The 13,369-nt window shown below is 42.2% G+C and overlaps 1 long non-coding RNA gene across 1 annotated transcript in view; it reads right to left on the reverse strand.

Annotated features, from left to right (window-relative positions):
- Positions 1-1,419: 1,419 nt before the first annotated feature.
- LOC107052627 overlaps positions 1,420-13,369 on the reverse strand; it is a 67,251-nt gene continuing 55,301 nt past the window's right edge. Inside the window, exon 4 of the long non-coding RNA XR_005856331.2 lies at positions 1,420-1,611. This is a non-coding gene — a long non-coding RNA (uncharacterized LOC107052627). The remainder of the gene's footprint in view (positions 1,612-13,369) is intronic.

Below are 13,369 nucleotides of genomic sequence, written 5' to 3' on the forward strand. Positions count from 1 at the left end.
TCAGCCTTCTTTTGCTGATTCCCTCCCATCTTTCCATGTCTGCTGATTGCCCCAAAAGATTTCTCTCTGACAAGTGAATTTTCTTCCAACTCCAGGATACAAGCTCCTGTACTGCTTCAGAGAGTGGCCTTTGTTGCCAAAACCACGAGGGCAAGGAGAGGCCATGAATGATTCATATATCACTGTTTCTGTTCCAGTAGAATAAAAGCAGATACACGCATCTCTGCAAGCACTTGACATTTCCTCTACATTTTCTCTCTAATTTTCCCCTTACTGTTACAAATTACTCGCACCTCAGCCCTATTATATGAGTAGGTTTTAAAGACATTCCTTAGTAAAAGTCATTCACACGTATTCATTTCCCAAATCCAAAGAGAAGTAGGAATCCTGAAACTTCCTCTTTTACCGTAGCATGTTGATTCTTTCCTCTGTAGTTACTACTGCACAAAGGAAATACAGGTGGCATTTCAACTCAATTGATGGAGAAAAAGGACAAATATATATACATATGAAGGCAGACCATACTAACTTGACAGTTCAGGCCAAGAGGAGTCAGTAGGAAGAGCAAAAGAAGTGCAAATGAGGTACTCAGCCTAGCAGAAATGAGCCAGAATTGTATTTGTAGATTACGTTCTTGATTTCTTTCTTGGATTCATCTTTTGGCAACAGAGGGAAATGTAATCAAAACGCCATGTTCTCGTTGAGTAGACAACCACTGGCAGCAAGTGGCTGACTTTTATCTGTCCCAGGAGAGCCCAGTCTTCTTCTCCAGCTACGTCTGTCCCTTATCTGGTGGCTGGCTGCCTCCCCAGCATGGCTCTATGAGCCATGTGGAAGGGCGTTAGACCTCCAAGCAGTTTCCACCTGCCTATGGTCAGTTCTGGATGTGAGTGCCCCCAGGGTCCCCCAGGCAGGAACCACACTTCAAGGGGAGAAAAACAGAAAACAGATGCTCATATGAAACAGACCATCCCATCCCGGGGCATCTCAGGACATATTTATTAGTCAGAGGCACGGACCACAGCAAATCATGGCTTTTGTTCTGTATGGAAAAGCTTTTGATGGTTGGCTACTAATGTCTAACCATAAGGAAAATCTATAGTCCAGACAAAATTTAGGTATGCCAGAAAGGTCCGTGTGCTGGCAAACACACCATTCAGCTTGCTCATTTCCTGCATGCTGTTTGAAACAGCCAGAATTCTTTCTCACTATTTAATTCTTTGAAGAAAAAGTGAAATAAAAAGAGAAGAAACATTCAGCTAATTAAATTCCCAAGCTCAGCACTTCAGGAGGGACCTGTGTGCAGGGAAAGCACAACCTCCAAAAGTGAGAAAGCCCCACTTACAGCACATGTTCTGTATAGCCTGCTCTGTGAAGACTGTAGGGAATTCTTCCCTTACCAGCGTGGCTGGCATTGACAAAGTCAATTCCTTCCTCCAGAAACAGGATCCACCACAGCTCTTTCACACCCTTACAGACACAGGAAGAGGTCTAGAAAAACACCACCTGCATGTGCTTCCATTTTCTCTCAGAAGAATTTGTGTCACTAAGAAGAGGTAGCAAGCTCCTCATCAGTCTTTGCTCAAAGTCCATGTGGTCCAGGTTCCTGTGCTGGAGGGAAAGAGGGGCAGAAAATTGTTAGACTTAAAAAGTGAATTAAGGGGTTTAATTCCCCCCTTCCTGCTCATAGTGGAATGCCATTAGTGTGTGTCATCTACACCCTGGACATCAGCCAGTTTTAAGATCAGTCGCTGCACTCAGTTTTCCAAGGCATTCATTTCCCAGGATTCCCACTTGGCAGTCTAAACTCTGCTTGGATTTCTTTTCCAAGCCTATAGGTACGCACAGGTAAGATACTCTTTCAACCTGTACAGCCCATTTCACCAGCACTGGATGCTTCAGAAGATGTAAGAAATTTTGCTGCAGCTAAGTATGAGGCAGTCTGCATTTGCGGCAACAACTCTGACAGTGAAGACTAAGCTCAGCTTTGAACTTAGCTCATGGTGTCTGTGGCATCCTGTGCCAAGGGGCACGAGGGGCTGCTTAGATAGTACAAAGCAGACTGGTAGTACCAAGATAAAGAAGAACAGAAGCTTCCCTTTCACCTCAACTGGGTTTTATTCATTTCTAAGTGGGTTTACCACATCTGCTCCTATCTCCTTCCTGAGGCAGCTAGCCACCATCTCCAGGCTTCCAGGACCTGAGTAACCTGTGATAATTCCTCTCATCCTCCTCCTCATATCCTATTTTGCATGTGCCACCAATTATATGGCCCAGTCCTGTTCACTTGCCTCCCACACTGAAGTACGAGTGTTTGACTTATATAATAACTTTGCCAGTATTTAGGAATCTCAATTCCTTACTGCTATTCCCCTTTCCAGATTGCCAATATCTCCATTAAACAATACCAGACCATGGCGCTTCTCTGTCGACCTTTTATTCAGGGCAGAAATTTCCCGCTTATTTTTATTTGTTGCCTCCGATCTCTTAGCCAGCTTTTGATTCATGTCACCTTGCCATGTGATAAAATTATTTTCTTCAGATCTTTCTTCAGATTTAAACAGGATCTTGTCAGATGCTTTTAATGAAAGGATGGCGGATGATGGAGTTTAAATAATTATTTTGCTTTTTCAATATAGAAATCATGTTGGAAACGTCTAGATGCAACTGGAAGCTTGATGCCCAGAGTGGATGTAATGCATTTCAAGCCCATAAATAAACATCTTCTTGTCTTAGACACACTGCTGCAAACAGTGAAAAACTTCATTGGTTTTGGTTGATTACTTGGGGAGAGTTGGCATAAAGGCAAGAAAAACCTAATAGAAAAGTTTAGAGAAGTTTATAGTCTAATCTGATTAGATACTGTATTGTAAATACAATAAGATGATATCAATAATGATCTTATTTTTAATATCACCTCATCCAGTGTACTGGGAAGATAATATACTTAAAGAAACCAGTATTTTCTTATTCAATACACCTGTTAATAATAAGAGCTAACTAAAGAGGGGAGATTTAGATTGGATATAAGGAGGAAGTGATCTCCAATAAGGGTGGTGAGGCACTGGAACAGTTGCCCAGGGAGGTGGTGGATGCCCCGTCCTTGGAGACAGTCAAAGTCAGGCTGGACAGGGCTCTGAGCAACCTGATCTCACTGTAGGTGTCCCTGTTCATTGCAGAGCAGTTGGACTAGATGGCTCTTAAGGGTCTCTTCCAATGATTCTATAATTCTAATGGTATTCTAAAGAACCTGATAAAAAGAGATGAGAATAAGGAAGAAAAATAACAAATATGAAGACATAGAAAATTACTGAAAGAATAGTTGGTATGAAGACAGTTAATGCACCTCAACTTACTCTGTGACTGCACAGAGCAAAACAAAAGAAGCAATTGGGAGAAAAATTGCAGGACACCATAGAATCATAAGGTTTGAAAAGACCTCTAAGATTGTCTAGTCCAACTGTCAACCCACCTCCACCATGCCCACTAACCCATGTCCCTCAGTGCCACATCTACACACTTGTAGAACATCTCCAGGGATGTGACTCCACATGAAACAGGGATGGCTGTGAGATGTCTCCAGAAAAGGTGAACAGTGCCTGGAGGAGTAGAAAGCAACCAGCCGTCTAGGTGCTGTCCCTGTTGGCAACCAAACTGGTCTGTCACCAGTCCTATACAGACCTGAGCTGACAGACAACACTGCCTAAAACCCTTTCCAGTAGAAAGGCAGTGAGCCTTTCTCCCAGCCCAAGAGCAGGATTGCCAAGATGACGTAGAACTTGAACAGAATTTGAGAGGAAGGAATGAAGTTTAAGTCATATTCTTGTGGCGGGCCTTCTTTTGTTATTTTAACCCAGTTATCAGAGCACCGCGTTCCTGTTGATTCTTAAGTGCTGCTTTGTTTTGAAAAGGCCAAACGTCGTTGCTGAATGCATTGTCTGGTTGTACAACTCCCAAGAGGGATACTTCCACAGAGATCCAAAACGGGGCAGCCAGGCAAAATGAACCACGGGGAGACACTCATGCCTTTCAGACTGCGTCCCAGCCTGAGAGGATATAAAGCATTGGGATTACTTGCTGCCTGGGCAGAAGTACCCACGGAGATGCTCTGGAGGCAGGCAGAGGGTAGTGGGCACATCAACCACGGTGTGCTCAGAAATAGGTATGAATTCAGATGCAGAAAAAGTGCATTAAAAAGGACAAAAGAAAGGTGGTTAGGATGAGGAAAGAAGGTGGAAAATCTGAAGAAAAGAGTTAACCAAAGGCTTTGGCTAGGACAGAACAACGGGGAATGGCTTTAAACTAAGAGGTGGAAAATTTAGGTTAGATGTGAGGAAGAAATTCTTTACTCAGAGGGTGTTGAGGCAGTGGCACAGCTGCCCAGAGAGGCTGTGGATGCCCCATCCCTGGAGGTGTTCAAGGCCAGGTTGGATGGGGCCCTGGACAGCCTGAGCTGGTGAGTGTCTGCCCACAGCAGAGGGTTGGAACCAGACAATCTTTAAGGCACTTTACAACGTAAGCCATTGCACAATTCTATAAAATGCCTAAAATTGAAGAGCAATGAGGGATGGGAAGAAAGACAATTCTGAATGGAGATGAAAATGATTCATTTGCTCTGGATGGGCTGCTTACTGTGTCTTTTTCCCTCTGGCCTTTTCTTTTACTCTCTCTAAAGTATTTCAAGGTAGCTTAAATGGTTTCAGCAAGCATATCAGACCCCCTACAGAAGTTTTTCTGCATGGAAGAGATGTGGAGAACTCAACATATTATATTTTCTCTCAAAAGCATTTTTAGCTGCCAGGTGAAAGCGAATTTTGCTCACGCATGGGCAACATTTGCAGATTCCTGCAAAGATGAGCTTTCGTTGTTCTAGCAGCCTTGATATTTCTATTTTCCTTATACCTGGGGTCTGCCTGCAGAGATAAAATCACCAGGAAAGAATACAGATTTGCTCCTTCAGAAAAGCCTTGTTTTAGTCTTATCAGTGAAGTAAGTACATCCTGTGCACAGAGACTAAAAAAAAAATAAAAATTGAAGTTCTCTGGGAGCTCACCACTGGGCTGGGCTGCCTGAGTATTATAAAATGGCTTAAGTAAATAAATAATACTGCATTATCCAAAAACTCCTTTCTTGGAAAGCTTTGTGTCCAAACTTTTTGTGCAGTAAAGGTAGCAGCAACATCTTCCTAGTCCTTTAAAATGTAGTCTATTACATTGCCATAAAAAATGTGGGGAAAATATACTCCAAAATTATTCCAAATAAGGTAAATCTGAAGTATAATTTATTACAGTAATAAATCCCCATGTAAATGTCAGCGGCCAGTAGATCCTGGACTTCAGTGATGGCAGCTCTCCTAGTAGGAAAGAGGCTGTGTTTAGTTCGAGGCTGTAAAAATCCTCATCTGTGGCCTCTGGACAGCCAGAACGAAGAGCTGGCCTCCCACATGTAGAAACTCTCAGATCTGTAAGATCCCTATCAGGATTTAGCACCACGGTAACAACCATCAACAGTGCAAGCAACAGCACCTTCATCCAGGAAACCAAAGGCAAGTTTGCTATGGGAATTGCGAGCCACATCGTCAAGATAAACCAGCTCTGGGCTCAGAAGCCAGTTGCCCTAACTGTGAAGGATGCTTGTCACCCCATCACTCACAGGGTCTTTGGGTTGCAGAAGACCTGGAGGTAACCAGCCTCTGAGGTGGGAGGACACCATTGGCTTGAAGTTGGTTTTAAAGCCAGGAGGCTTTTTCTGTCCTCAAACCAACTCTTTATGAGCTTTCCACTTTGCCAGGCCAACATTTTCCAGCCATGCTCCCTCCAGCCCAGGTGAGGTGAGTCCTTGCACCCAGAACCACTCAAATACCTTTCTCGTTAGCTCCACTCTTCCATTCCCTGGTGTGCCTGAAGCAGCCTTCGTCTCTGCTGCAGGGCAATTCAGACACAGGGTGGGAGGTGATTTATGACATAAAGCAATGCCAGAGCTGGTCCTCAGAGCTTGTACTGTGTTCAATTTTAACACGCTGCCAAAAAAGCCTACCTTTACTGACTCACACACAAACATCTATGAAGGAAGGCCATGACATTATGGCATTAAGATCTGCTCAAGGTTTTGCTAAGCCAAATACCTACAGACATTTCACAGTCAGGGATGCTGTTTATGTTTAAAAATAAAAATAGTTTGCTTACAGGATGACCACGTTCTCAAGGTGAAAAAACCAGTGTTCACCCAGTAACTGCCAAATGTGGCTGGAATGAGGATGAAGGATGCTATTCTTACCCTCTCTTTCTCTTCTGCTTCAGGTTTCTTCTCCTTCTCTCTAGTCCTCAATCTCAGCCCTATCTGAAACCCTCCCCCTCATGCCTACCCTCTCTCCCCTCTCTCTGCAGGGTGTTGTGAGGGCATGTTATGCAGAGAACATCCTTCAGAAGGTTCTTCTCAAGTTGGATGGGGCTTAGATGATATTTGGTACTCAGTGAAAAAGGTCTTGTCTGAACCAGCCCATTACTCATGTCAGCAGCTTGCTCACCATGTCAGCTAGGCACCCAGGGCAGAACAGTTGAGCCCCAGGGCTTTCCTTTTGTAAAGCAAATACAAACAGTGCAAGTTCAGGGAAGAATTGTTCCCTAAACTCTAGAGTGATGATCAAGTACAGAAACAGGTCTTGCCACACTGTTTCAGTATCAGCCTTCCTTATACATTTGAAAGACATACGCTTAAGCATGATACCTTAGGAAAGAAAGATGCTTTGTTTTAATGTCCATTCTTATTTTTCACTTTTTTTTTAGCCCCATTCTCTTCAGAAAGTGAGGGCAGACAGTTATATTATTAACCTTTTTCTCCATTCTTTTTCATTTCCCCTCTCTACTCTCGTCCAGTGTGGCTCTGCCTGTTCCAGCCTTTCTTTCAATTTTTAAAAACACAGATGTAAGCAGATAATGAGGCCACAGGAGGAGAATCCTTCAGGATGTCTTGTTTGGTTTGGAAATATTTAAATGTCTGCTGCATTTCCTTTGAGCACAACACAGGAGTCTGCAAAAGTGCAATGCTCCTTCTGTAACCCACAGTCCTACCAGGGGTAGGAGAGCGTGCGTGCATGTAAGCATATGTGTGCATGGGATGTTTTCTAATCTTTTCAGCATGGCTCCTTTTCCTGGGATAATTTGAAACATCTCTCTAGGTCACATTTCCATGGAGGAAAAGATTTTAACTACAGTAATTCAGGTGAAACTAGTTCTTTATAAACAGTCCACCAACTCCATGTGATTGCAGCGAAATCGTAGCTCTCTAAGTAACAAATGGTTTCAAGAGTGATTTTTCTGGTATGGATAGATTTAAACATTAGTGGCCATTATGGATGACGGCCGGTTGTTTGAGATTAAGGGATCACAATCAAGAAGTTCTATTGTTTTGCTGTATACAAAGTGGTGAATGGCCGGTAGATGAATTATACAATGAATCTGAGAATCAAAGTCAATCAGTGTTATTTCAAGGGTGGTACAAAGCAGCTGCCCAGGGGATCATAGCACAGAAAGAGAAATCTTTCTCATTTAGTTCTGTGGATCTGAAGCAGTGTGACACAACCTGTCAGTCTTTCCACTGCCATTGGACTGGCTGCTATGGACAGGGCTTGGGAGGAGTGACAACCCCGAATAGAAGGCAAAGACTAGGAAATGACACTACTACAGACAAACATGCACAAAAAACACTAGCTTATACCACAGGTTAATTAATTAAAAATCATATTTTGGGCCCACACGCTTTGCTTCTCATGACATAGGAGAAGTCAGCCACATAGGAGCCATGCTTTTTCTGGCTTAACCCAAAGATTGCAAAGACCTATAGAGCTGCATATGAAAGCGTTCAAAGGAAGCAACAGCATTCATGCTGGAAAGAGCTGTGTCATCGCACAACATACAAGATCACTTGCTGACTTCAATATTCACATTTGAACCCTTCTGTTCAAATTCAGGATACAGCAATCAATACAAAAAGCAACTGATCATATTTTGTAATAAATACATGTCTAACCCAGGAAATATAATGAACATGAAGATAAGGGTGACAAGTGAACATAAGATTTTGAATTGATTTGTCTGGATTTTCAGAAACAAGATTACCTTGAAGATGTGTAAATTAACATGCTGATGTACACTGACATTGCTACCAGTGCACACAGCCTACATATGCACTTAAGTCTCATCTTAACTACAGTTACTTCCATGTGTGATTGAAAATAAGCCTTTAGCTGCCTATAGGTTTGTGTATCATTTTGATCATTGGATACTGATATATCCATGGGTTTTGTACCTGCCATAACATTTTCTCAGCTTCTCTTTGTAGCTTACATAACAACAGCTTTTCAAAACATCAGATGAAAACCTTTCAGGTAATTTAATTAGTAAGAAATAATAACTGTGAGGGAATACTTTTAACATAGCTTGCTATATTAGTAAAACCTGTGGTGTAAAGAACATCTTACTCTATTTCAGTTAATTGTGCCAAAAGTTGAGTGATGCTGTTACCCTGCTGTTAAAAATAGAAATAATAACGCAAGCTTAGAGCAGGATAGCATGAAATGCACACTACAACCACAAACGCATTCCAGAATGTTGTTTCTGGTAAGTTCGCATCCTCAGCTTGTCCTGGGGGCAAGACACTTTTCAAAGTGTGGGATGTATCCATCCACTAAGGATGGCTATTAGATAAGAGCAGTTAATACACGCACACATGCGAGCATACACACTCACACATACAAATGTTTATTAAATGGATGTTTCGGTGTCAACCCTGCTCTGTATGTTGACATGATCCTCATCTAGAAGCCACAGCCAAAACAAAACAACCTATGAATACTTGACCTGGAAACAGTGAGAAATTCTTTCGCAGTTCACTGTTCTTCTGATGTTTAACTTTTACCAGTTCCATGGCTGCCTTCTCCAGTGAATTGCTGATATGGATGCTTAACAGCACAGGAAGTGACATACACAATTCTATTGGAGATAGAATATACCAACAACTTTCAGGCAGCAGGGCTAGATGAAGTAGGGTGTGTTTTGAACAAACAGAGAAACAACTCACATAGCACATGCTGCTCCCAGAAAGGAAAAAAGAAAGAAAACCTTTGAAGTGACAGAGATTCTTACATTCAAATTACTGCTTTCCAAGCCTGTAATTTCTCAGCTAGGTCAAAACAGAAAATGAGTGATTACTGTTACAACTGGCATACACTCTGCACTTTGGCTGCATTTAAGATACACAACATTTTCCAGAGAATCATGTTGGATAATTTATCTTGTGTATTTTAAGCCTTTTTCACATGTCCTGAAAGACATAAGCAATAAAATACCTTAAGGAGTGTGGTGGCTGAAGAGGGGAGGCAGCATGGGCCCAGTGTCAGGGCGCCCGGGTGCTTTTCCTGGCTGTACTGCCCATCTATCATGCAACTCCAGATGGGTTGCTTACACCACTACTCTCCAGCTTGGCTTCATAAAATTCAAAATCTCCTTGGCAAGAGTAATTTCCAGTGCCAATAGTATTGTTTATCTTCACATACACACACAAAAAAAAACCAGCTGCAGCTTAACACCTACGTCCAGGTTGACAGGCAGAAATTAGCTCTGTGATTTAGAGAACAAAGCTGCCACCGGACCACTGCATGGCATTGTACCTGTTTGGGTATTTGCGCTGCCTAACTTGCACAGCTTTGGGGAGATGGTGCTTAAGGGAATTTTGCAGCAGGAACTACAGCAGTACCCTGTGTATCCAGGTTGGCTGTCTGATGAAACTATTGCTGTTACTCCTCCCTACCCAGGTTTATTTCTTACAGAAATCAGATCACAAGGAGGAATGATTGAGGAGAAAGGTTGATCTTAACCCTCAGCCTTTCTATTGAACCTGAGTGGTTACACAAATACAGGAAATTCAAGATGAGTTCTCTGGTTCTAGACAGAAAAATTAATATAGAAGTAAAATTGTGTTTCCTTGACATTACTTGGAGGCATTCCACTGAGTTTTCTCCACTTATTCTTAGTGGAAAATTGCTTATTACCAACATGGTAAATTCAGATCAACTCCGAAAATCGTTTCCTTACTCATGGAAAGTCACAAGTCTTTAAGAAGGACCTCTTAATACAGGTAGTCAATGAACCAAATAAGAGGGATATTTTGCTTGGCCTATTACTTGCAAACAAGGAAAAAAAACCAACTGGTGATGTGAATATCAGGGGCAGCCTTGGTTACAGTGACTGCGAAATAGTGGAGTTCAGGGACCTGAGAGAAGTGTACAAGATAAAAATGCATTGCTATAACCTCAGGAGAGCAAACTTTGACATGTTGAAGGGTTTCTTTATAAGTAGTCTGTGGGATAAGGCCCTGAAAAGAGGTGAGGTCCAGAAGAGCTGTCCATCCTAACAAATAGGTAATTAAGCAAAGGTAACGGGGCCTGCATGGATGAACAGGGATATCCTAAGTGAAAATATGAAATGGTGTAAAAGAGGTAGAAGCTGAGGCAGATGACCCAGAAAGTATACAGTGACACTGTTCTAGTGTGCCAGGATAGGGTTAATCCTGGGAAAGTCAAAGCCCACCCAGATTTGAATCTAGTAAGGAACATGAAGGGCAACAGCAAGGATTTCCACAAGTACACAAGCAGTAAGATGAAGACTAGGGAAAACATGGTCTCACCGCTGAGCACACCAGGGGACCTGGAGACAAAAGGCATAGAAGCCACCAAGGTACTGAATACCATGTGTCTTTTTCTTATTTCTTTTAAACCAGAATGACTGGCCTTCTGTTTTCCTCGGTTCCAGAAACCAATGGGGAAATCTGAAGCAAGGAAGACTTATCCTTGATGGAGGAGGACCTGGATAGGGAATATTTAAGCAAACCAGATCTACATAAAGCTATGGGCCTGGACGGCAGGCACACACATATGCTGAAGGAGTTGATGTTGTTGTTGTTGCTGCAAGTCCACTCTTGGTAATCTTGGAAAAATCATGGGGGTAATATCCTGAGGACTGTAAAAGAAGAGGTATTACTGCAAAAAGAACAATACAGGGAATTGTCAGCTCAATCCCTGGGAACGTGATCAAGAAAGTTTGGGGAAATTATTTCTAAGCACATTAAGAACAGAATGGTGATTGAGAGAAGTCAGAATGGACTTAAAAAGGGGAAAGCATGTTCAGCCAAACTGGTGGCCCTCTACAAAGTAACTATCTCCGTGGATGAAGAGAAAATGCCAAGTTTTGTTTATCTTGTATTTATTAAGGCTTTCATCAATGTCTCCTATTATATCCTCATTGACAAACTGATGAAGTACAAGCTAGATAAGTGGACAGTGAGATAGAGTAAAAATTGACTGAAACACCAGGCTCAAAGGGTTGTAATCAGCAACACAAAGTCCAGCTGGAGGCCAGTCACTAATGGTGTGCCCCAGAGGTCAATATTAGGACCAATACTGTTAAACATCCTCATTAATAACCTTGATGATGGGACAGAGTGCATCCTCAGTACATTTGAGGATGATATAAAACAGAGTAGTAGCTGATAGGCCTCATCAGTGTGTTGCCATTCAGAGGGACTCCGGCAGGCTGGAGAGAGGGGCTAACTATACCCTCATGATAGGCAAATGTAAAGTCCTGCTCACGAAGATGAATAATCCCACACCGCAGTAGAGACTATATGCTGGCCAGCTGGGAAAGCAGCTTTATAGAAAGGGATCTTGTACACCAAAGTGCCCATGAACCAATATTTACCTTTACAGCAAAGGCCAACAGCATCCTAGGCTGCATTAGGAAGGGTGCTACCATCAGGTCAAAGGATAGATCATTACCCTTTACTCAGCACTGGTGAGACACATGGGAAATGCTGGTTCCGGATCCGGGCATTTAGGATTTTGACCTGATGGTCATGAGAGCTGCCCTCCAGCCTCACCTGTTCAGTGATTCTGTGACCCCTGAAATTATTTTATCTGATCTCATGCATTACACTGAACATGGAATTCCATTCACACCCAGCTCAGAGATGCTAACTGAAGAAGCATCACTTTTAGATAGATGTCTATTGAGGTGTAAAATTTCAGGTGATGGTAAATCCACTACACTTCTGATTAAGTTATCTCTCCAGTAGTTACATTCATTGTTAATAAACCACTCTTCTGAGTATCTAATCATTATCTTGCATTAGATAATTAACAGCTAATAACTACACACTTCCATGACCTAAAATTAAGCTCTTATTTCTGCTTGTGCACTAATACTGCTTTCACTAACTTCAGCCCAAACATAACTGGCTTAAGTTTTCTAAATGAGTCTAAGAGTAACACGTGACCAAGAAATGGGTGTAGCTCACTCCCTTAGTCTCATTGCTGAGGGCAACTTGAGAAAGGAACTGTGTGGACATAAAACCCTATAACACAATGGAAAGCACAACAAGAAAGCACAAGACAGCAGAGCAGTAGGATTCCAGGCCAAGAGCAAGCAAGAATCCTCACAGACTCAACAGCAGCAAACAAAACAAAAACAATCAAACAAAAAGCTGATTACCTTCAGAAGGCCTAGTAAAAGTCCCCAGGCAGGCAGATCTCCAGCAAGATACCCTTCACTCCACTGCCAACCCTTAAATGAGGACTGGGAAGGGGTGGAGCCAGGATGCACCCCTTTTGGTCACTCAGCTGCATTGCTTGCACCTGAGCTCCTATGGGTTGGCCCTGCCTTCCTACCAGGTGTTCAATCACTGGTTGAAGCTGTGACTTAGTATTTCCACTACAAACTTACAGAAAGCAGTGGATCGGATGAGTTAAGAAGGAACTATTTTTATATGTTTTTTAAGGTGAAGTCACATTCTCTCCTTTAGTGCCCTGGGAAACGATACTGCTCAGGTACTGCAGACCAGGAGCTTCTTGCAGAGGGCTAGATGATGACTGGACCACAGGTTTTGATGGTATACTTAAAGATTAGAATACAACAATATGATATAGATAGTATGTATAGACTATATTATCCACAAGCCACTTCTTGACTTTGAATGTTGTATATAATCTTCTATTCATCAGAAAGGGGTATACCTCTGCTATTTGGAAGTATGATGTTTTGACATTACTGGGAGAAAGCAAATGCAGACCCTAGTCCTCTGTTGAAAATATTATATTAACTGCCTACATTTTCACAGTTAAAAACGCACTTCAAAACTAGGATTTCATATTTCTAGCACTTTGCTATCCTGGTTTGGCTGGTCTCTAATTCTGACCACAAAACTAGTTTTAGCTAAGAATAATCATCATCACTTTTCTTTAAACAAGCCCTCACTAACCGAAGTGGTGAGGCAATGAAGTATGTAATTTCTTTTGCAGCCCAATATCTCCATCTTATGG

Source organism: Gallus gallus, chromosome 2, assembly GCF_016699485.2.
Source record: "Gallus gallus isolate bGalGal1 chromosome 2, bGalGal1.mat.broiler.GRCg7b, whole genome shotgun sequence".
In the NCBI taxonomy this organism is placed as follows: Eukaryota; Metazoa; Chordata; class Aves; order Galliformes; family Phasianidae; genus Gallus; species Gallus gallus.